The 24,968-nt window shown below is 42.7% G+C and overlaps 1 long non-coding RNA gene across 2 annotated transcripts; it reads left to right on the top strand.

Moving 5' to 3' along the window:
* The first annotated feature begins 2,320 nt into the window (after window positions 1-2,320).
* On the top strand, window positions 2,321-23,282 carry LOC111770664 (uncharacterized). 2 transcript variants are annotated; one of them, XR_002804032.2, is made up of 3 exons: window positions 2,321-3,725; window positions 21,996-22,111; window positions 23,090-23,282. It is a non-coding gene; the product is annotated as an uncharacterized lncRNA (long non-coding RNA). The 2 variants fall into 2 exon arrangements; XR_002804033.2 differs by lacking the exon at window positions 2,321-3,725 and adding an exon at window positions 3,777-3,879.
* The last annotated feature ends 1,686 nt before the right edge of the window (window positions 23,283-24,968 follow it).

The following is a 24,968-nucleotide window of genomic DNA, read 5'->3' as shown; positions in this document are numbered from 1 at the left end:
AGATATTAATAAATAAGCATGAATATGCATTGTTCCAGTTGTCTATTACTGTGTAACAAACCACTCCAAAACATAATGGCTCAAAGCATCTACCACTGTGTTATATCTCACAATCCTGAGGGTCAGGAATTCAGGCAGGGTTCAGCTAGGAGTTCTGTTCCACATGGTATCAATGGAAGTGACGTGACAGTGTTCAACGGGAAGAGATGGTGCTTTCTGAAGGGTCCAAAGTAGTTCACTAACATGTCATATGCCTTGGTAGGGATGGCTGGAAGACTGGGCTAAGGTAGGACTGTTGACCAAGTGCCTCCATGGGCACTCTCTGGCATGGCAATGTCAGGGTAATCAGGCTTCTTCCTTCACAGCTCAAGCTCCCAGAAAGCACGCCAAGAGGCAGGAAGCAGGAGCTACCAGTTTATTAAGGTCTGAGCCTGGAAACTCTCACATAGTTATTTCTGCCATGTCCTATTGGTCTAGCAGTCAAAGAATCCGACCAGATTCACAGATCCCACCTCTTCCTGATGGAAGGAGGAAGAAAGAATTTGCAGGCATAGATAATCTGCCCAAATAATGTAATTCACAACTGTGAAGATTACTGTGAAGGATGAGAACAGGGTGCCATGAGGAGGACTGAATGGGGGATCTAATTTAGCTAGGGTAGGCAGACAGCCATGGGCTCTCTCTAGCTCTGAAGGATAAGTAGTCATAAGCTACCACAGCTCATCTCCAGCACACAACAAATACATCCCATCTTCAACATTATCTTTCCCCAACAAAAGAAACCTGTCTTTATTCATGGAAAAAAATTCAATAAGGTGTTTTGTGTTTTTCTAACTCCCTGGAAGATAGGCACATGCTTCAAAGCTACTGAATTCCTTCTATTCTCTGAGGAGTGAAATAAATTATATCTCTGAGAATTTACTTAATGATATGGAACAGCGAATTCCACTCTAAAATCAAACACAACATCTGTAATAGTACAATAAAATAATAAGCAATCAAGTAGAAAACTTTGTTACTAAATATGAATATTTGGAAAGAACATTTTGTCATCTTAACGTACAGAACATTAGACGCTTCCAAATTGCCATAATTCACATTCACTTTCTGTAATGAAAGTAAATATTTTAACATAAAATTTTCAGGTATATATGTTTATCATAAAAATTACATAGCTGGTATATGTGAGGGTGCATTTATATACAAATTTCTAACAGTATGTGCAATACACTCCTGCTGTATACTCAGCTCTCGTCCACACAGTAAGCATCTGCTTTGTGCCAGGTCCTTTCATTATATCACCTTAACATAAAAATTCTGCAAATAATAGAATTCCTTACATGATTGAGTTCGTCCTCTTCTTTCCTATACTGCACTGCCCTACTTGGGACTGCTTCAATTCCACCTGAACTATTAGAGAAACCTTCTTCTAGTCTGTTCTCTCCAGTACATTCTCAAATGGCCCCCCAGAGGCATCATCTAACATTGTCACCCCAGGACAACATCCGAGCTCCAAAGTCTAATATGCAGTCGAGTTATAAAGGACCTCTCCGGCCTCTTCTCCTCCTGCCCCAGACGCTCCCCACATCCTAGGGCTCTGTAGTTTTGACTGCACTAGTCTCCTGCATTTTGCTGGCTTATCCTTCAAGCCTTATCTCAAAATTTGATTCCTCTAGGGGATTTTCTCTCCCCTGTTCCAACAGCTCCTGTTCTCAGCTCTGTCATAGCCTGAATCATAGCATATAGAATTGTCCACTCACTTGTCTGTCCCCAACCTCCACCCTTAGCCTGATCTCTGCAAGGACAGGGCTATATCTTCTTCACCTTTTTATTTTCAGTGACCAGCAGGGCCAAGCCCAATGTCACCATCCCATAAACACTGTTGAATATCTCTTCTTTCAGGCCCCAGATACCCTTCTAAAAGGTTGATTTGCTGGCTTGAGGAAATTTTAGCTTTCTTGAAACACCCAAAAGCCATGATTCCAATAGGGATATAAAAAAAATTTGTTTTCAAGTTCACTTCAATGTTTTTATTTTTTTTCTTCCTACTAAGCAGAGGATTCTTCTCCACACTCATTTATTTGTCTCTATGTTGACAACTGATGCAATTTGCCTAATTTTGTTTCTTAAGTTACGAAGTTTGGCTGCTGGGAATTTGTTTGCCAAATCCAACCCAGCACACTTGACCCACAACATTGGCTTTTCCAATAGTCCCTGAAAAATGGCTCCTTCTGTGGCGTTCAGGTCTCCCTGTGACACTGGAACTGACCAATGAGATGAGAGAGAGGCAGAGATCACAAAGGGAGCACTCTAGAACTTTGCCACTTCCTAACGCTTGGACTTCAAGCAAGCTACTTAATCTCTCCACACCTCAGCTTCCACATCTGAAAAATGGGGATAGTATGAGAAAAATAACTGCTGCACAGCGTTTGGTGAAGCAATGAACACAGAGCATTTAGCACAGCACATAGCACCCACCTTGCTGTCTTCCTCCATCCCCAGATAAACATTGCAGGAGAAAGCAGGCTCCCAAGAGCAGGAGGCCCAGGACAGGAAACCAAATGGGCCCTGTCACCCAGTCCAGATCCAGCCCACCTGCAGGAGCTTGCTTTCTAGCTGCTTTTGCAGACTAAGATTCCTGGTAATGAACTCAAACCTCTGAAGTGATTAGAATGAAAGGCTGTGGACACTATGTACTATTAAGGACTGGTTTCTCTGTGCTTGTTCAGCTGGGCTGAGGTGTTACAAAAGGCACATGGGTTTCTCCCCATCGTCACAGGGGCTGTCAGCAATAAAACCCACCTGCCTCTTGTGCAGTACATCTGGAGATATCCCTGCCCAGACATCATTTAACACCATCCAAGAGTCTCCAAACAGAGGGCGATCCCTGGGTCCACCTACATAAATTGCAGGCTGCATCTCAACATAATGACTTAGTCAAAACCAAGTTGCTTCTCTTAAGGTTGCTTCAGGGGGACAGCAGTAGGGAAATTGGAAACAATCAGAGATCAGAGCTTGGGGGCAATTTAAAGGTCAGCCGGAGAGGAATAAGGACGTGCTCAGGGTCATACAGCAAACTAAGGGCTGAGATGGAAGTAGAGTCCAGAGTCCTTTAAGCCAACTCCAACATTTCTGCCCAATACGACACTGAAAAGATGGTGGATAATTGAATGGACCTTGTGATTTGGGGTGGAGAGGGGTTTCAAGAGCAGAAGGCCCACTCAAATATGGATTAGTTTATTCATCAAAGGTTTGTTGAGTGCCTTCCACGTGTCGGGCACTGAGGAATGTGATAAGGTGCCTGCTCACGTATGTGACTTACAGTCTGAGCAGGGGGAAGGGCAGGGACAGATAACAAACAAGTAAGTAAATACATCAAGTAACCACAGTTTGTGACAAGCACCATGACGGAAGCAAACAAGGCATTGTGATAGCAAATAACTTTGTGGAGGGGGCCTCTTTAAATAACCTGATCAAAGAAGGTCTCGCAGAGCAACTGGCCTTTAAACCAAGAGCTGAAGGGCAGGACTCCAGCCATATGAAGAGCCAGGAGAAGAATATTCTAAGGAGAGCAAAGGAGCAAGAAGCAGGAAAGAGCTTGCTCTTTTCTAGAAACAGTCAAATGTCTGTGGGAAAATGGAGCTTAAAGCACAAGGTAGAGAGTTCAGGAGGTAAAAAGAGAGAAGAAGGCTGGGGCCCAGTCATACCAGGTCTTATCAACCAAGGTAAGTAATTCGAATTTTATTCCCAGTAATCTAGAATAAGAATTTATTCTAGGAATCTACAATAGAAAATCTGCAGAGTTCCAAGCAGAAGAGAGACACGCTTTACCTTAATTTCTTGGAAGATGGTTCCAGCTACTCTGCATGATGATGATAGGTGAGCAAGCGACAGAAGCAAGGAGCACACTTAGAAACAATGGAAGGGGTCAGGCTACAGATGATGATGCCCTGGGCTCCAATGATGATATAATGACAACTGAAAGAAATACGTGGATTTGTGATCAGTTTAGGAGTAGAACTGAGAGGATTTATCAGTGGGTTAGATTTAACTAGAAGGAAGAATCAGATACTGTACCTAGGTTTGTCACTTAAGAAACTGGCTGGCCATGTTGGAATTTAGAGAAATTCTAAAGACTTAGAATGATTCTGCGTCGATGAGTAACAAACTCTGGTTTAGCCCAGGTAATCTGAAGTCTGAGCAAGTTGGTAGACATCTCTAGGCCTTGGTTTTCTTTTAAATAAAAATGGGATCATAATATCTACATTGTCCAGTGATCAAAGGGATATAATGAGTACAGTTACTGGCACATATTGGCCCTCAACAAATATTGATTTCACTCTTCCTAAAATAACAAATCTCATTTGAGATCAGATACAGTTCCCTGAAGATTTTTTTTAACTTAGCCCACTTTAAAGCATCAAGCTTTTCAATATCCTAAATAAGAATGTTCCAATACAAATTAGTTGGGTACACAATAATTTTATCACTAGGAAAAACCTTTTAGAAGCCTTCTAGAAGATCTGTTTTCCTTTCACTTCTTGTTTCCAACTCTCAAAGTTAATATCAGTTTGATTTGATTGAGATTTAGTCTAGAGAAAGTCTTAAAATTCTTAGTCACTGCCTCATAAGTACGTCAACTTGATTAAATAAACCAGGGGCCACTGTGGATATCTCAACCACTTGTTGTAAGTTTTAATTCTGGGTCCTCCCAATAATATTTTCAAAGCTTCTTGGTCAACAGAAAGAAAATAATGCCCCATTTGTGGATTCCTTGGGAGGAATCTCTTAAGAGGCACAGTGGAACTCAAGAGGGTTGATATTGCAACTTGGCCCATTGGGAAATTCAGCATCTTTTCTAGACCATAATGCAGGAGGGCAGCAAGCAGTTCCAGGGCTTCAGCTGAGACGCTCAGACTTTAGGGAAAGTCTTGTCTCCCATCCTGCTACAAATGCTTCCAATGTTGAGATTTAAATCCTGGCAGAGATTGAATATTTAAAGCAGAAAAATCGTTTTTATACTATCACCTAATATTTTCCCCCAACGCATGTAAACACGTGAGGCATGTGTATAAACTTCTATATAAAGTCTTTGCCCTATGATTTTGTTGGCATATTTTCTGGAAGAGCCAAATTTATATAAAAAGAGAGGGTAATCACTGTAATTTCTGGCCTAACACATTCATTGGAGAAATGTGCCTATACCTTAGGGAGAAAAATTATTTTTCCCTCATGATAAGTAATTTGGAAGCTACGATAAGGGTTTCTTTTGGCTTTCCTTAGATATCAATTTCTTATTCAATTTTCCTAAATCAAAGCAGAGAATGCATATACAACTTCTTGGGACGGATGGAGTGCAATATAGGGGTGAACTCAGAAGACCACATTTACATATTTGCTATACTACTGAGCATTCCTGTGAAAAAGATGAACAATACTCAGCCTCTGATAACCAAAGAACCAGCTATTCTAAGAGAAGGTGGCAGTATAATATGTTTCTAAGGCTAAATATCTCCTCTCACACTGACTGTCATTTAAATTCCTGCCTAGCAAAGGGATTTTTATGGAAGGTTAATGCCTCCTATAACATTTATCCTGGATGGTGGAGCTTTTCGCATAATTTTCTGGGCTTTATTCCTGCAGTGTTATAGAACCTTATCTTCCCTCTAATAGCTTGCCAGTAAAGAGCCAGTGCATATAAAGGTAGTCGTTATTTCTCAGTTCAAGCCCTGATTTAATGAAATTCCAAATCTCTAGTAAAAGGAGGCTTGGGGTTAAGCCATGAAGAAAGGAGGGCAGGCCAAAGGCAAGCCGTCACGGTGCTGCCTGAGACTGGCTGTCAAAGGTTACACAGGACACAGAGCCTGGCCTGTGGAGGCTGCCTGAGGCCACAAGGAAGAGCATAAAGCAGACCAGTGGACTAAGCCAAGGGCAGCATCACTGCTGTTTGGAAGGGCTCTTCAGCTGGAGGAAACTTTTTCAAATACTTCCTATTTGAATTTGAGCTTATTTGCCTTTCTATCATTTTCTTAATTCCCCTTCACTATTTTGACACTAACTAGAGACCCTGGCATTTCAACAAAACATTTCCTTCCCAGTTACCTATCTATCTCTCCTTCCTCATCCATCAGTGGGTCAACAACACTAATAATGACCACAGCCGATTGCATTTTCCAAAAATGGCCACAGCAATATATCTGGTCCCACTTGCCTTTCTGGAATCTTGCTACTTCCCATCAAGAGGCAGTCTTTTCACTTCCCCTTGATACTGGACAGGATTTTGTGACCATCTTGTTCAATAAAAAGATCAAGTTCATGTTGCATGACTTCTGGGGCGAGGCAATGATGAGCAATGTGACTCTTGGCCGGTTCTAGCCTTTAGATTTGAGCTGCCATACTATGAGAAAGCCAAAACCAGTCCATGTAAAGAGACAACATGGAGAGGTCTGAGGCACCTAGTTGACAGCGAACCTCAACCAGCAGTTCTGTGAGTAAATGAGTCTTTAGGTCTTTCCAGCCTCAGCCTTTGAGTCTTCCAAGTGAGGCCTCACAGGTCATGGAGCTGAGACAAGCCAGCTCCACTCTGCCCTGTCTGAATTCCTGACCCACAGAATCATGAGCATAAGGCATTGCTTTATGCCATTTGGGGGTAGTTCATTTCACAGCAATAGGAACTGGAACATTGATGCACTATAACCACGTCCTTTGTAAGACATATACAAATGTTTGCTACAAAGAGCTCTTACTCTCTACCAAAGTCTCCTCAGCTACACTCCAGCTGGTCCCTTGAGCCAATCCTTAGCCACCTACTATTCCAGGGCAGCAGTGAGGCAATGGAAAGGGTAGGGTCTTTGGAGACCCCCAGACCCAGTTTCTTTCTTATGGCCTTAGCTAAGTTACTTAACCTCTCTGTTTCCCTGTTTCATCTATAAAAGAGAGATAATAACGTGTACTTCATGAAACAAGGCATGTGCAACTCTTGCACACAGTAGGACCTCGACAACCCTATTGGCACGAGTTGAGAATTTTTCCCAGCATACGCCTCCTCCAGGCAGTCTCCAGCAGTACAGAACTTCTTGCTCTTTGCCCCTCCATATCATTCCTTTCTACTCCATTTAGCATCACTTCCGTGAGTATGTCAAGAGAACATTTTAGCTGGGCCATTGCCTAAGGCTCAGACAATGCTGACCATTGTTATGAGATATCCATTCCCCACCATACCCTTGTGCACTTGGGTTACAGATTCCCACACATCTCTTTGTATCCACAAATCCATGTCAGAGCAGAGGAATCTCACAGGAGAAACAAAAATAAAACTCTGACTCTCTTGCCCCTTACGTATTGATGTCCAAGGATTAAAAATATTTTTTTCATATAGATTAGGGTGGCAGCAAAGTAGGAAAATACAAGAGAAAAGGAATTCACTGAAAGAGAAATGGAGTCTGAGTTGGTAAGCCAGATGTGACAGTAGGTTAAAAGGAATAATTCTAGGCACAACATGTAGTAAATTGAACCTCTCACAGATCTAGCCAAACTGGAGCCAGAAGTAGGTTTTCAGGAAAAATAGTTGCATGTGGCTATCAAGACCTATACTCCTAGAGAGCTGTACCATTTGAGCCCAGGCAGTTTTGTTCTAGAATTGTACTGACTCATATAGTAGCCCCTAGCCACATGTAGCTACTAAGCACTTAAAATATGGATAGTCTAATTTAAGATGTGTTGTAAGCATAAAATATACACTAGATTTCAAGGACTTCCTATGAACAAAATCATGTAAATTATTTCATTAATAATTTTATATGCATTACCTATTGAAATAATATTTTAGATATGTTGGGTAAAATAACACAAATTATTGAAATTAATTTCATCTATTTCTGTATATTCTTTTTAATGTGTCTGCTAAAAAATTTAAAATTATATATGTGGCTTACACTATATTTCTATTGGACAGCGCCACACTAACATCCCTGACTAAGAAAGAGGGCATCAGAAAACCAGGTTGGCTTGAGCAAATCTGTAGATAAATATTCGTAGTGGGATAACAAACAAGTCCTGGGATTCCTGGGGCCCGGGGAGAGTTTCATCAGACATTCCTGTGGAGAACAGCCAAGGCTTGGACCCAGCTCTCACCAACAGCTGCCCTCCTGCACTAGCCACGGGGTGCAAGAGGCATCCGGGGCACAGAGAGTGCAGCCTGGAGACCTCAAAGAATGCATCCTGGTCTCTGTTCTCCCTTTCCAGGCAGGAGATAGAGGTTAGCATCAAGGAGAATCAATGATTCATGAACCTGGGGATTCCCAAGAACATTGGGGGTGGAGGGGGGAGAAACTCAGAAAAGGCAAGAACTCCTGGGTAGACTGAACCGGGTTCTAAACCACGGTAACTTGGGTGTTAAATGTCACATAGCTTTATTTACAGTCCTGGATTATCAGAGCTTCCTCATTTCGGTTACATTTCTGTTTGCCTGCTACTTATATATTCACCTCACATTAAAAAAACAACAACAATAATAATAGTTACTATTGAGTGGTTCTGCTAGATATTTGATGTTTGTGTTGAATCCTCCCTATCCCCCTAAAACATAGGCATTATTATCCACGTCTTACAGATAAAAAAACAGAGGCTTAGAAATGTTAAGTCTTATTCAAATTCTAGTAAATGACAGAATCTGAATTCAAACTCAGATCTTTCTCATTCCAAATCTCACAGTCTTATTTTTCAGGAACCAAAGAATTCTAACCCACAAAACAAATGTGTTATAATTTATTTACGTTGATTAAATATGTGCTTAACCTTGTGCATGTGGATTCCTTTGCAAAGATTAGGTCGATGCTAAAGTAGATGATGCCACAGAGAGAAAGCTATGAATAGGTTTCTACTTTAAATATTGAACTCTTTGACCCCCAGCTTCCTCTTCTATAATAATACCTGCATTCAAGGACAACATGAGAGTGACAGGTTCACTTCTGTCGATTCTGAGCCAACTCAGTCTTGTTTTCTCACTAGATTCTATGACCCTTGGATATGGAGTCTTATTGGGCTAAAATAGTCTTTTAGTTATTCAAAAGTCATGTAGCAGACATAGTTTAGTCTTACATAATTTAGTCTTTATTGTGAAGGCAGCAGAGATCATTTTTAAACTGGGCATGAGATAATCAGATTTGCATTTTAGAAGGATCCCTGTGGGGTACTCTCACACACACTTGTGGGAGTGTAAATTGATACAATCCTTCTGGAAGGCAATTTGGCAAAGTGTACTAAGAGCTCTAAAATGTTTGACATAGTAATATCACTTTTGTGACTACTCTGAGGAAATAATCCTAAAACTGGAAAAAGCTTTAGGCACAAAGCATCCATTGTAACGTTATTCATAATGGCAGAAAAACGGCAACGACCTCACTACCCAACATAGGGGAATAGTCACACAAGTTTTGGTACGTCACTGGGTGGCACATTACTCAGCCATCTAAATGATATTCATGACAAGTTACCAATAACATCAAAAATGATAATTTACTAATATTAGTATTAGCAACACATTTGTGGTAGATTATAAAAATGGCCGCAGATTTTTCTCCTGCCTATATCCATGCCCTTACAATCCGGTGCTTCAGATTCTCTTGTCCACAGGTGGAATCTATTTTTCCACTCCTTGAGTGCAATTTGACCCTGTGACTTGCTTTGACCAATAGAAATATTAGTAAATGAGATGCAACCAGAAGCTTGAAAAACACTTATGCATTGGCACTTTCCTTGTGCTGTGGTTGAAAGCCTTCCATGATGTGAAGAAGCCCAGGGCCAACCTGCCGAATGATGAGAGATATATGAACCCACTCCCTCTGTGGCCCCACATGGCAGCCAGCCAATTCCAGAAGCAGTGCCATCCATCTAAGTGGCAGCAAAACACAGACGCATGACTGAGGCCAGCCAAGACCAGCAACAGAACCGCACAGCTGAGCCCAGCCCAAATAGCTCCTCCAGAGAATTATGAACTAAATCAACACTTGCTGTTTTAAGCTCCTAAATTTTTGAGGCCATTTGTTATATATCAAAAGTTCATTGATTTAATGCTGATAATTTTTGAAGCTAGGTGTTGGGTACGTGGGGGACCAGGGTTCATTATAATATTATCTCTGCTTTTGTGTATGTTTCACACTTTCCATAATAAAAATTTTTTAAATACATATATACATTTATACTAAAAGAACAAATAAATGTTAAGTAAAGTGTTAAAATATACAAATATACATGCGTACTGTTTGATCACAACTATACAAAAGAAATTTTTCATAGAAAAAAATATACCATTGGTTGCCTCCAGGTGCTGGGACTATGGATTTTTTTTTAACTTGCATGTATTTCCAAAGTGTCTGTAATAAACCTGATTTACTTTATTCTGAAAATAAATATTTACAATTTTATTCTTTTTTGTCACACCCTCCAATAAAATTTCCTTGCATAGAATTTGTGGAGAACTGATCGGAGGGTTAAGAAACTAAAGGCAGAGAGACAAATTCACAGGAAATTAAAATAGTCTAGGGGAAAAGTGATAAGGGTCCCAAATCAAGGCAACAACAATAGAGAAAGAAAGGAGAGGATGGACGTGTCGGGGGAGATACCGAGAGAGAATCCATAACGTTGGGCATTGCCTTGCACTGAAAGGGTATTTAACCTAGGACCACAGATAGGTTTTAGGGGGACCCACAAACCCAACCTAACAATGCACTCAAATTTGGATTTACATGTGTAAATACATCTCTCAAGATAGAAAATCCACAGGTTTTATCAGATTCTCAAATGCAATCCCAAAAGATAAAGACTCATTAAGACTTGTCTCCCTATGGACAGGAAGAAGCCACTTTTTCATCCCCATTCAAATAGGATCTGTCATAAGACATCCTGAATAGGATATTGAAATGATCAGAGCACAGTCTTGGACTCTGGTCCATAAAGCACGACCTGAGTGCATGATGGCCCAGGTAATGTCAACCCTTCTAAGCCACAGCTCATCACACACACTTTCCAAGAGTCCCTTAGAAGCTGGTTCCTGCTGGGTTCCACTTTGGAGAATACCAAATCCTGTGGGCCATCACTTCAGGGTGTCAGAGCCACGGCTCTAACTCAGAACTCTGCACTCTCTCCCTCCTTCTTGTTCCCCTTCACTCTGGCCTACTTTAAGTTCCCAGAAATCTGTGCTTCCTCCCACCATACGAGCTTTGCATATGCTGTTCCCTCTGACTCTATTCCATTCCCCTCCAACTAGTGAACTTATCCTTTACATCTTAACCTTCATCACTACTTTCCAGGCCAACCACATCCTCCTGATATATGCTCCCAGAGCATTAGCACAATTAAAATGTTATATTTCTTTTTGTGATTATTAGGTTAACATCTGCCTACTCCACCAATAATAATTTAATAAAAGTGAACATCTGAATGCTCACTATGTGCCAGGCACTCCAGGAATCCCTCGGCATGCATTCATTTATTTTACTAGCACAATAATCCCACGAGGGAAATGAGGCACAGGAGAGAAACAACTGGACGGCGGGTTCCCTAGATAATCAGAGGCGGTGCTGGGAGGCAATCCCAGGCAGGCTTCAGCTAGAACGGCACCGGCCTGAAGCTCCATGTCTGTTTTCACTGACTGTAGGCCCACACCCAGCACAAAGTCTAGTGCTTAACAGGGACTCCAACAGTGTGGCCTAAATTGGCTTGTTTTGACCGGCCTTGAATTGCTTTGACACATGAAATCCAGACTTGGGGCCAACCTCACAATCACCTCTACCAACCCCAACAGAGGAGGAATGGGAGACCCAGAGAGGGAACGTGGCTTTCTTAAGGTCACACAGAACCAGGCCTAGAAGCCAGATCTCCCAACACAGCCCAGTGCTCTTTCCACTCATTAAATGAAAACTTAAAATAAAAAGTATTAAATAGAAAATATTTCATAAATATTTTTAAATCAATAAAGAGGCTTTATTTCGCTCTCCTAACTTTGCTGCGAAATCAGAAGGGAAGGATGAGGGGTGGGTAAGGAAAGAAAACTAGTTCTTTAGTAATTTGTCTTTGGAGGAAAGCACAAGGATTGTAGAAAATTACTATTCATGTAAATTGCTCCTTAAAAAATGATTTTCTTTTTTTTTCAATTTACTAGTGTTGAGCATTTTTTAACTCAAAATAACCTTGATTTAGCAAGTCTGTGTCTTAAACATACTATTATGTCAATGTGGTCACCTGTCATCAATTTCTTTCGTTAGCTCAATGGCAACCTAACTTGCGCTGATCTTGATTTATGCAGAGTTGTGCCATAAGGGGGTCTCTGTGGACCTGCAATGATGCAGCCTGGCCATCAGAAAGACCCTCGTCATGGCTGGGGAGGCACTTTGAATGTCGCTTTAGTTTGAATAGGGGAGGCCTGGGGATTGGTAAAAAGGATAGATGAGCTTTGCATTGTTTCAAAGAGCCTTATTTCTGTTCTCGTAAAGACTTGATTTGTAAGACAGGATAGTTGTTTTTAATTCCTCAAAGAATTGAGTTGCAGGGCCCAGCCCAGTGGCACAGTAGTTAAGTTCTCACGTTCTGCTTCAGCAGCCCAGGGTTTGCCAGTTCGGATGTGCAGACCTACACATCACTTGTTGAGCCATGCTGTTGCAGGCATCCCACATATAAAGTCGAGGAAGACGGGCACGGATGTTAGCTCAGGGCCAGTCTTCCTCAGCAAAAAGAGGAGGATTGGCGGCAGATGTTAGCTCAGGGTTAATCTTCCTCAAAAAAAAAAAAGAATTGGGTTGTGACATGAATGATATCAAGATACTGACCCAGTCATGCACCTGCACTATCCTCAACCTGCTTCTTTGTATCAGGGAGAAGATCCTCAACTAAGATGGAAATCAAAAAGCTCCTATGTTCTAGGTTTAGAGCTGTGTCTCTTTGGAATGTTTTAGTAAATCCTTCCACGATGGCTTCAGAATGTTTTTCTTTCTCTCCGGATACACAGGAGAGAAGGCCTAAAGAAAGCTCCTGTCAGGATCTGAATTTCAGCTTCCAATCTGGCCAACTTCTGAACTTAGGGATAATTTTTGAAAAATCCTTTCAAACGTCTTGTCAGGTTTCAGCCTGGACAAACAGTGAATATTGCTGGGAGTATTGAACAATGCCATAGATTCAAGTGGGGTCCCCAACAAAGGTGCAAAAGATACTACCCTCCCAAGATTCAGAGCCATTCCCAAAGAAAATCAAAAGAAACAAAGAGACAACTCCCTGGAGAGCTGGCAAGACTCAGTGGGACCCTAGTCGCCAATGGAGTTCAACCCACATTTCTGTGCAGCCATATTTTTAAGACCCCAACCTGACAGTTGCCAAACCAAGTTCTCAAAACTCAAAATAAGACAAACAAGAGGCAAGAGCTGTCCCTAGGAGAGAAAGGGTCAATAACCAATGTTTCTTCCTGCCAATCTGAGTTTGGAAAGGAAGGGACAATGCGGAATTTTACCTTCCTCTCTCTACCAGCCACCACACGTAGAGAGCAGGGACAGCTGACTTTGGTAAGAATTCCCACCCTGTACCAGCTTCTGCCAGTTTTCCCAGGATGCCACCTGCAGGCTCCAGAGTGAGTGAGGTGCCCCAGCGGGTCTCATCTTGGTCACCAGAAACTGTAGAGGAAGAAGAATAATTTTCCCTCGACCCTTTATAGTGAGTGCCTGGCTGAGACCCTCTTTTTCTCTAGGGCCCCTCATAAATGGATAAGCTTAGCTAGGTTTAAAGCTCTCCACTGTGGCCACTATAATTCAAGACTAATTGCGGTAAGGTTAACCTGCTTGTTCAGCCTTAAAACAAAGTTGTGTCCACCTGAGGCCTCTCCCTGGCCCCAGTCCAACTTAAGTCAAACCCAGTCCCACCCTGACTCGGTCCAGTTTCAGAGTCTGGTTTCTAAGTCAGAACCAGTCCCATTCCAGCCAGTTTCAGACCCAGTCCAGAAAAATAAGTGCTCAAATAAAGTCTAAAAGCTAGTAAGGCAAGAGCTGCAGCGTTAGGATCTGACAGAGACGGACCCACCACCTCCAGAGGCCGTGAGAAAGCAGCCAGCTCCAGGGGCCCAACAGGCTCACCCTACATCCGGGTCCTCTGTGTTCCTGGGGGCCATTAGGGCTATCCTTCGGTTTCCTCTTCTGACACCAGAACTGTTAAAAGATAAACTGAGGCATACTAAAAATTTTAAGAGTTTATTTGAGTAAAAATCGATTCTTATCAGGCAGTGCCAAACCGGAACCAGAAGTGGTTAGCTGTGTTCCACCAACAGGAGCTGGTGGGGAATAGGGAGGATTTTACAGAGAAGACAGAGAAGCAAAGTAAGGAAATTATGGATTGGCTATAGCTTAGAGACTGGTTCTGACTGGTCTCCCCTAGTGTTATGATTTCCTAACCTTGAGGCATTTATAAGCTTAGATTCAGGGTTGCTTACACAGGTGCCGTGGAATTAGAGCTATGTCAGTCCAGTGGCTTCCTTGTCTAAAATTTAGCACTCTTAAGAAGACATACTTTTCTCCACTTTATCGATGAGGATACTAAGTCCAAAGAGGTCGAGTGATTTGCCCAAGGTAACACAGCAAGCCCCAGGTTGCCTGACTAGGAGTCAGAACTCAGTTCATGAGAAATATAACGCTAGAGTGTCAACAACGTGATCACCTTTCACAAGCCAGGAGGCTAACGCAGAGGGACATGGTGATAGGCCAGTGAGCTCCAGAGAATCCAGGTCAGAGGCTGAATTCGCTCCAAGAGCAGCTGCTTCCCACAGGGCCTCACAGGACCACCGCGGAAACGCTTTACAAGAAGACTTCCATCCTTTATTCTGACATTGCCTTTCCCACCAGCAGTGACATCGAAGCTCCACTCTGGCTTATTTTAATGCTCTGGATTTTTTAAATGCCTTCTCCCTGCAAAGAGCTGGGGAAAAAGTTCATCACGTGCTCTCCGGAAAGCCTCCCTCTGCGCCCAGAATAGATGCCTTCATGGTTAGATGTCACCAACAAAGCCCACTGTCTTCTAATAAAAGAAAGCAAAGATTATAAGGTCTCTTCAAAATGCTCAATAAGTAAGTGACACATGTTCTGAGAAGAGCATTGGTAAGTGGGAACAGGTCTGGAGAAACTCAGCACACTGAGGCCAAGAGGAAAGTTTGATGGAATGGAAAAAAGGAAAACTGAGAGAACAGCAGAGGACAAGAAGACTGCCCACATACTTGAAGGGCTATCATGTCAAAGAGGGCCAAGGTGTGTTCCAAGTGTGTCCAAGGGACAGAAAAGTAACATTTACCAGACTGTGAGCAAGACTTAACATCTCCAGGCCTCAGTTTTGTTACCTGTAAGGCACAGATAATAATGCCTGTGCTTTAGGACTTTAGTGTTGAGACAGGCTGAGCAGGAGGGTGCAGGGGTTAAGAACCCAGGCCCTTAAATCCTTTCTCAGCAGCATAGATAGCCTTAGTTTCCCCCTCTGTAAAATAGTCGTGGCAATAGTAGCACCTATCTCATAAGTTTGTTGTGAGCATTGAATAAGATTGTGAATCTCAAAGGGTTACCACAAGGCCTGACAAATAGCATGTCCTCCATATAATGTCACCTGTTGTCACTGCTATCTGGAGGAAGTGAGCTCTTTGCCCTTGGAGGTATTCAAGCAGCAACTGATGATCAATAAGCCATGAAACTGTGTGAGGAGAGAGATTCATGCATTAGACAAAGGGCCGGATTATGTGACCTTAAGCTTCCTTCCATTCCTGGCTTTCAAATTCTTTGTTTCATTGAAACCGAGGTTAATGTGAAGTCCTCTCTTGGACTTTGCAGGCACCAGCTTTGGGGTTTTGTTTTTCCACCTTTGTACTTGCAAATCCTTGCTGTGGAGCAGAAGCTGGAGGGTGAGTCTTGGAGCACACAAACTAGGAAGGAAAGCTTCTTTTGCTTGGTGGCTGCATTCCTGGAATTCCCAAGATTCCAGTCCCTTTTCCTCCTCACATTGTAAACATTAGGTTCTTGTGGGGAGGACAAAAAGGTCACTTTCCAAACTGCTTTTGCTCCCAGGCTCTGCTCTGAATAATTCAAGTCATCCTCAGTAAGAGCAGCAGGCTTTGGGGTGATCTCCAGCCTGTTTGACAGGAACGGTGCTGACTTAAGCTAACAAGAGGTCATTGTCTGAGCAGAAGAATGGCATCCTAGCTTCTTGATGAGCAGAACCAGGCATGGGAACGTAAAACAAGACCAACTGACTCATTGTAACTGAACCAGAGGCAGCCAAGTGCCTTCCCAAATTCCCTTCTTAGCAGGACCAAGCCCTTGAGGAGGAGGAGGCATTTATTGGGGATTGCTACAAATTCGGCTTTACTGCCACCGCCTTTATAACCACAATATAAAGTAACTCCCACAACACAGTGAAGATAAGCTCTTTAAAGAAAATATAAAAGCATTAGCTTGGCAATTCACCCAAACCTCATCATGCACCATAGACATTTTTGAAGTTTAACAAAGAAAAGCACATCATTAAAGAATAGTGCTCTATCACCATTCTTATGCAAATCCTTCCAGATAGTTGGGTGGAAAATTCCATCTAACACGCAGCAAGAAATAAATGTTGCAGGGTGGAAATTTCAGCTATACTGCGTGCATCTATCACTTGTATAATCCACACTACTGTATGTGCGCTGACTACAGAATTAGTATTGATCCATTCACCATGTAAACATCAAGTACTTTCTATTATTACTTGAAATAGCATGCTATCACAATTTCTATTTCCTCCTTCTATCTTAAATAGAAGTATGGCACATTAGCCCTTTCCTTCATGTACTTTTTCGCACAGCTATCTAACTACAGTGTTCAGTGTGGTGCTGAGTTTCCTGCAGACATCTGCAGTATTAGCATTACAGCACTTTATTTTCAAGTCATCTCTGATGGAAGACAATACAACTTTCATTTACCCAGAAACCTGTTACCAGAGCTTCTCTTGGAAATAGGCACATTCTCTCAATCTCTCTCTCTCTCTCTCTCACACACACACACATACAGGTCATCATCATCATCCTCCTCCTCCTCCTTTGTTTGCAGAGACCACCATCATTAGTATGTAACTCTTCCTCACCCACCCACCCCCAACCCCTGCAATAGGACAGGACCACCAGGTCTCTGGAGCTCTGAGGCAGTGGTAAAAATATCTGCCAAGGCTGAGAATGGTATTTAATTTTAGGATGACTTGAGATGGAAACTCAAGACTCGACTCTGTGTTGCGTTGTTCAATGTCTGGATGCATGAAGAAGAATTACTTTGGAGACTCAGCTCTGATGTTTGAAAGCATGTAAAAGCATAGTGAGGGGTGAGCCTCTCCTCTCTTTCCTCTCCTGCATTCCGCAGAGTAACAGCGTGAGGAAACTCAGACTGGGTTCCAGACCCTGGAGGGTCAATTTTAGCTCAAATAGCTTGGAACTACATACGGCGTAATTCACGTGCTCTAGTGCCTGTGGCACTCCCTGGGCACCACATGCATCCTGACCCAGTGCTCAGTGCTTCTTGTTCCCCTTGCCATGCTCCAAACAATATGCACTGTGTGTGACTTAACTAGATTTTGAGTGTCTTCAGAGCCCAGCAGTGGCTCAAGTGAGAACACATACAGTTTCATTTCTGTCAATGGGCATCTATACATCGCAACCTTAACCTGCCAGACAGCCAGCCTTCACGGACATATGTAATACCCCTTAAGCACAATCCAAGGGTGCAACACCATTGTTCTCTTTAACCAACGTGTGGAACCTGAAAATTTTCATCTGAAAAACCAAAGCTGTGGCTTCGTTTGATGGAGAGAAAATATCCAGGACCAACTGAAGACTATTTAGCCACCATCCTCATGTCCAAACTCCTTTCAACCAATCTAAAAAGAATAATGATTAAGTAATTAATTGAAATTCTTCTTAATACATGGCAGCTTTGTTGGCAAACTAGACTGACAGAAACTTGAACACGTGAGATTCTGAAATTGAATAGCGTGTGTTAAATATTCAAAGAAGAGAAAGTGAGGATGTTATAAAGGAACTGGACGCCTAGGTCTGCCTCTAACAAATCTCCAGCTTTATTTCTTGACACCAACTATTGAGTCTCTTGAATGCTCAGTCATGTTCACAGCAATAAAGTTCTACTCGCCTCCCTGAGAGTCCCCTTCCAGAAGTGGAACCAGATTAAAGGTGTGCCCATATGCACTCTCTTTTTTATGTATAATCCTTTGAAGTGAATGACAAATCCTCAAAATAGTGGATCGGATTGCTCTCCAATAATTGGAAAACAAAATTCATGAATTAATTAACTGATTGATTAAAATAAAAGCCATATCATAGCAACCACTGTCAATTGCCTCTTTCTTCCCTCTTCCTGGTCAACAATGTCCTCCCTGATCTTGACCAGGTAAGTACCACTCGAGAGAACATGACCCTCTCCCCAGCTCAGGGTAAAATCATGAACAGGTAGTAACTGATTGAACTCTTGGCAGGGACTGGTCCAGGAGCAGGCATGTGTTTCAGTTGTGACAAGATATGAGGGAACCAGGCTGGGGCCTTCGAGAGAAGGTTTCCTCACTCTTAATAAGAGATTTGATGGAGAGTCCACCAGCAGTAAAAACACAGTCCGATGTTGGATCTGCACATGACCCCTGAACCCCAGAAGCCATATTGTGCAAGATGAAAAGAGTCTTGATCCTTACTGAGCAGCTGAGTCAACCAACTCTGAAGCAGCCCTACCGTGGACTTCTTGCTTTTAGCAAGATAATTATTTTCCTCATGATTGAGGTTCCCAGTACTACAGTCAAAAGCATCATGACTACTACAGGTAATGACAGGTCCTTATAGATTGAGATGTTGAGAAATGACCCTCCACTCACTTCCTCTCTCGTTCGTCAACCAAGATGAACTTCTTGGTTGAAGTGGAAACATTCATATATTTGAGCAGACATGGGTTAATGCTGCTCTAAAAGTAAGAGATACTAATGAATCTTACCAGTGAGTACCTTCACCAAAGAAAGAATAATTTCATGATGGCCCATTAGCCAAAATTTGACATGGGACCACCCATGAACATCCAGCTAGAGTGTTACTACAGAGCTTCAAGATGGCCTCATATTAAGAAAGAATGGAATGAGTACAATATTAGAAGAATACAGTCTTTGAAGCCCCTCGAGCATCACAGTTTTGAGAAAATAAGGACCTCACTGTACAGTAGCAGGTTCCAAGATTGCTTAGGCACAGAAACCACTGCTTTCTTCAGAGAGAACCTCAGGCAGAAGTTGGATGGTAACACTTCAGATTGAAGAGGGGTGGGAGTCTCTACTCTACCCACTCAGTCTACACCCCGCTGAGGGCCTCTGAGTCATTTCCACTGAATCTCTAGGACTCCCTGGGGTAGTTTTAGAAACAATGATCTAAATGAAGGATGAGGGACCATCAAGTTTTTTGGGTAATACTACTTTTTTTTTTTTCCTGAGGAGGATTCACCCTGAGCTAACATCTGTCACCAATTTTCCCGTTTTTGCTTGAGGAAGATTCGCCCTGAGCTAATACCTGTGCTGATCTTCCTCTATTTTGTATGTGGGTCACCACCATGGCATGGCTGCCAGAAAGTGGTGTAGGTCCCTGCCCGGGAACTGAACCCAAGCTGCCGAAGCACAGCGCAATGAACTTAACCACTAGGCCGTAAGCAAAGAAAAGACATAAAGTCCTAAAAGTTTAAAAAAACACACAAAAATGCTTTCATTTGTAGGAAAACATGCAAATCAATGGTGAAGTGCCCTATCAACACTGGAGAAATGGCCTCAGCAAGGCCAGTGAGAAGTTCCTCCCCACCTCTGGGTCAGGATTCTACCTATGTCCCCCAGAGTGGGGTCACCTGAGAATCTTGGCTGAAAAGAAAAAGAAAAAAAGAAAGTCTACCTAAACATAGGTTGAGATGTCTGCAGGAAGAGAGTAGAGAAATGTGGTCTACACAGGAACTGTAGTGTTCTTCACCGTCAAAAAGGTGGTGTTATACCACGAACACTACTAAAAGACTAAAGACAGCCTGGGAGAAAATATTTGCAACACATATTATGGACAAAACTTGAATATCCATACTATACGGAATTTAAAAATCAATTAAATTTTTTAAAAAGGTAACTCAGTATAAAAAATGGGGAAAGAAGATGGACAGACAATTCATAGAAGAAACATAGGTGACCAATAAATATATGAAAAGATTCTCAGCTTCACTCCTAATTAGGGAAATGCAAAACAAAACCATGAGACACCACTCTCTGCCCATTATGTTTGCAAAAATTTAAAAGACATCATATCCACAGTTGCAAATAAAGCAGAGAAATGGGCATTCTCACACATCTGATGGAAGTGTGAATTGGAACACAGTTTGGGAGGACAATTTGGCAATGTCTATCAAACTTAAAATGCAATTCCATTTTAGGAATCTGCCCTCCAGATATATTTGCACATGCTTGCAAAGATATAGCTACAAGGATATTCACTACAGCATTGTTTGTAATTGCAAACACACAGGAAACAATGTAAATGTCCATCAATAAGGACCGGATTAAATATATTCTGGTAAATTATAAAATAGAATCATGAGCAAACATCAAAAACAATGAGATAGATAAGTATGTCGTAGTATGGAAGCACCTGAAATGTGAAAAATGAATAAGGAAAGCAAATCTTCCAAAAGAATTTAAAAATAAAAGATAACATGTACATATCTTCTTTTAATATACCTAGTGCAATCCAGGAATACAGTAAATACCCAACAAATATTAAAAATATAAATGACTTGTAAATATTTGCTAGAGGAATGAACGAGTGATGAACAAATGAATAATGAATGTGCATGTAAACATAAGAAAAATTTGTTCAAAAAAATACACAAGGTTACCTCAGTGTAATGGGAGAGAATCACTTTTCATTTAATACTTTTTATAGATTTTTTTTTTGAGGAAGATTAACCCTGAGCTAACATCTCCTGCCAATCCTCCTCTTTTTGCTGAGGAAAACTGGCCCTGAGCTAACATCCATGCTCATCTTCCTCTACTTTATACGTGGGACGCCTACCACAGCATGACTTTTTGCCAAGCGGTGGCATGTCCACACCCAGGATCCGAACCAGCGAACCCCAGGCCGCTGAGAAGCGGAACATGCGAACTTAACCACTGCCACCGGGCAGGCCCCTATAGATTCTTTTTTAATGTTTACAGGCATACATGCTATTGTCACACTAACAGAAAAAGAAAAGTGAAGGGTCCACCTCTGCTTTTTGAAAAAGATGTTATCTTAAACAATAAAGAAAGATAAAGGAAAGACAAAGAGAATATTTGCAACATACATAATGAAGTTAATTCCACAAAACATAAAGAGCTCTTATCGATCAATAAGATAGAGACAAACAGTCAGAAAAAAATAATCAATAGCCAAATGATATGTGGCAGACACTGGTAATCCTCTACCCATCTATTATTATCTATTATTATTATTATCTATTCTGCTTTTTCACAAACAGAACCATATCAGAGGGTGAGGCTACCAATGTGTTTACTACCCAAAAGAAAAAGTACAAATGACCAAAAAGCACAGGAAAAGATATTCAATCTCACATAATCAGAGAAATACAAATTGAAAATAAAATACTTGGGTTTTTTGCTCATAACATAGCCTAAAAAGAAGAAGAAGATTTCTACTATCCAGTGTCGACAAAAACATGGTGAAGGGCATTCTGAATCAAAGTGGATGGGAGTGAAATTGGTACAGTAATTCGGGCCATAACTCGATATGTTTATCAAATTTTAACATGGACCTAGAAATTTCACTTCTAGGAATCCATCCCACAGAATCCCTTACACAATTGCCCAAAGATGTATGTAGAAGAATGTACACTAGAGCCCTGTTCATTAGCAACAATCTGGAAACAATTCTATTTCTCCATCAGTAGAACTGTGAAAAAGAAGAGGAGTCAGGATCTCTGCTGGGCTAGAGCCTACGTTCCAGTGGAGGGCAGAGGAGACAGACAAGAACCAAGAAAATAAATAAGCAAGATGCATTCCAGTAGTAAGTACTGTAAAGGAAATAAAACGAGATGATGTGACAGAGCGTGTCTAGGGGTGCAGAGGGGAGCCGAGCAGAAGGGAGACTATTTTACATGGAGCCATTAGGGGAGGCCTCCCTGGAGGGTGACATGGAGCTAAGATCAGAATGATGACAGAGAACTAGCCCAGCAAATGCAAGGTCCCCTGAGACAGGATCAGAGGGAGATGCAGACCAATGAATAGGAGGAGAAAGGAACAAGATGAGGTTGGGAAGAAGACAACAGCTTGATGTTTAGGTCTTGAACTTCAGCCTTCAGATGAAGGGTTTGGGAAGCCACTGGGTTGGTAAGCAAGGAGGGAGATGACCCAGGCTGCTGAGTGCAGGATGAATTGTAGGAAATAATAATGGAGGAAAAAGAGCAGTTAGAGGTCCTAGCAAGATGTGCTGGCGGCTTAGACCAAATTGTTGGCAGTGGACAGTGAGCAGCGTTCAGATGTGGGAGTGTTTTGGAGGTAGAGCCTACAGCATTTGCTAGTAGACTGCACTTGGAGTCTGACAGCTAAGAAGGAATCAAGGATATCTCCAAGCCTTGGGACCTGAACAACTGGGTAAGATGGTGGTATGATTTGCAAAGATGAAAAAGCCTGGGGGAGGAAGAAGTTTAGTGGAGAAAGTGCAGAGTCCATTTTGGACTTGTGAAGCTTCAATGTCCTATGAGACAGGCAAGTACAGATAAAGTTGGAAATTAACATATATATTTGCAAATGCACAGAAAGAAATCTGGGAGGTTATCCACCTAACTGATAAAGGGATTCTCTCCAGGAAGTGAAATTGGGGGTGGAGGGAGGGGAGACGGAGAGGAAAGAAGCTATTTCTACGTTTGACTTTATGTACATTAATAAGGTTTGAAATTGTTACAATGAATATGTATTACCTTTGAAATTTAAATAAATGAATATAAATAAAAGAAGACTGAGTGATTTTCAAATTTTTCCACAGAGCCTTTTCTTCAAACAAAATCTTATCCAGAATGCTCTTCCCGCTGTCATCACGGAGGCCTCAGCTCAAATACCACCTCCTCAGAGAGCCCGTCCTTAACCACAGCATCTAAAGCTGCTCCACCTCTTCCTTCCTCCTAGTCACTCTGTCGCATTCCCTGTTTCATCATGCTCGTATCACTTACAACCCAAAATTGACTTGTCTATTTGTTTACTTGTCTTCCCTACTAGAATATAATGGTCAAGAGAGCATGGACGTTGTATATCTTGTTCTCCAAATATGTCTAGAATCTAGAACAGTGATTGCATACAGTAGGTACTCAATAGACACTTCTTTGATTAAAAATGAATTCCAATTTGCACTCAAGATAAAAAGCTGAGATATTTCAATTTAATTGAGATCAGGGGTCCAGAATCTTCCCATTATCTCTCTCTCCACTCCCTCCCCACCACTACTGGTCTGCCCTGCGCTATGTCCATGGCACCCCCAAGGACCTGCAGGAAACAGTGTAAAAACCACAAGATTGCCTGATGGCTCATGCAGTTCAGACCACAAGGGTCTGACCAGAGACCTCCTTCTCAGGAACCCAACGTTCCTCAGGTTCCATCCACCACCACCAGAATAAGTCTGGTCCAGACTCAGCTTTAAGCTCCATCCATCTCTGTCCACCTCACCTCCACCATCCTAACTGCCCTTACCCAGGCACTCCTCCTACCAGGCACTCCAGGTCATGCCTGCCACCCCTCCGCTGCTCCTGCTCACAGAGTCACCAGTAAATGTCAGCTGTGGCTCAGTCCGTGGGCACAGTGAATCCAGAGACAAGCAGAGCAGCGCCTGTCCTGCAGGAGCTGCATGTGGGAGATGTCAGGCCAGAGTCAATTCCAGCACAGTCCCCCGGCATTCTGGTGCCTCTCAAAGGCATGTGGTCAAGTCCGATTGGCCCCTGGTTCTTTCTCAAGCCTTCCTGATTGCCCTGAGGCCACAGAATCAGGACTAAACAAAGACTGGCAGTCTCTGTGCACCCAGTTGTTGTCTTTATGAGACATGGATGATGGCACTGCCCCACTTCCAAGAGAGGGACATGCCATCTGTCTGTCTTGCTTGGCCTCAGTGCCACTTCAAGCAGGCGTTAGCAGGCATCCCTGGGCAACGTCTTCTGCCCTTCCCGTGGCCCAGAGGGAAAAGCTCTCGTTCTCAGATTACACTTGCCCCCAGCCTCAGCCCAGGCCAGGGTCTTGCCTAAGTGCTCGCCACCTGCCTTGGTCCAGGCCAGCATCTCCCAGCAAGGGCCCAGCACCGGGCCAGGAGCATAGCAGATATATAGTAACCCTACATAAAAGTAAGTCCCTGCCACTCTCAGGACCTTGCCACAGGTCAGAATCGTCTTCCTTATGCCCATTGTCTCCCTCGGCTACTGTATGTGCATCTGCATCTTTGTGGGCTGAGGTGGAACCCGGGGCAGGCAGAGCCTCACGGATAAAGCCAGGAGAAGCCAGAGCAGTGAGGAGGTCTCTTGCAGGCCTCACCACAGTGATTCTCCCAGGAAAGAGACAGCTGGAGGAACACGGCTGGCCCCCTTCCCCGGAGCCCAGCACACGGTGCTCAGGGGCCACCTGCTGGCAGCCGGGGGCATGTGTGACTCTGGGGGCAGGGCTGCTTAGGCCCAGGGTGTTTTCTGCAGGGACCACGTGCAGATGCACTCCAGTACATGGTGTGCATCCGTGCACACACAAATATACCTCCCACATGTCCAAGTATGTATGTGCATACTCAGGGAGCCATGCATGCACACAGTGCTCGTGCAGACATGAGCCAGCCGTGCAAGCACATAAACATAACACAGTTGCATGTGTGCTTATATGCATGCATCAGCACACAC

Source organism: Equus caballus, chromosome 25 (assembly GCF_041296265.1).
Source record: "Equus caballus isolate H_3958 breed thoroughbred chromosome 25, TB-T2T, whole genome shotgun sequence".
Classification (NCBI taxonomy): Eukaryota; Metazoa; Chordata; class Mammalia; order Perissodactyla; family Equidae; genus Equus; species Equus caballus.
The sequence above is the reverse complement of the archived record's forward strand: the minus strand, read 5'-3'. Positions and strand labels throughout refer to the sequence as shown.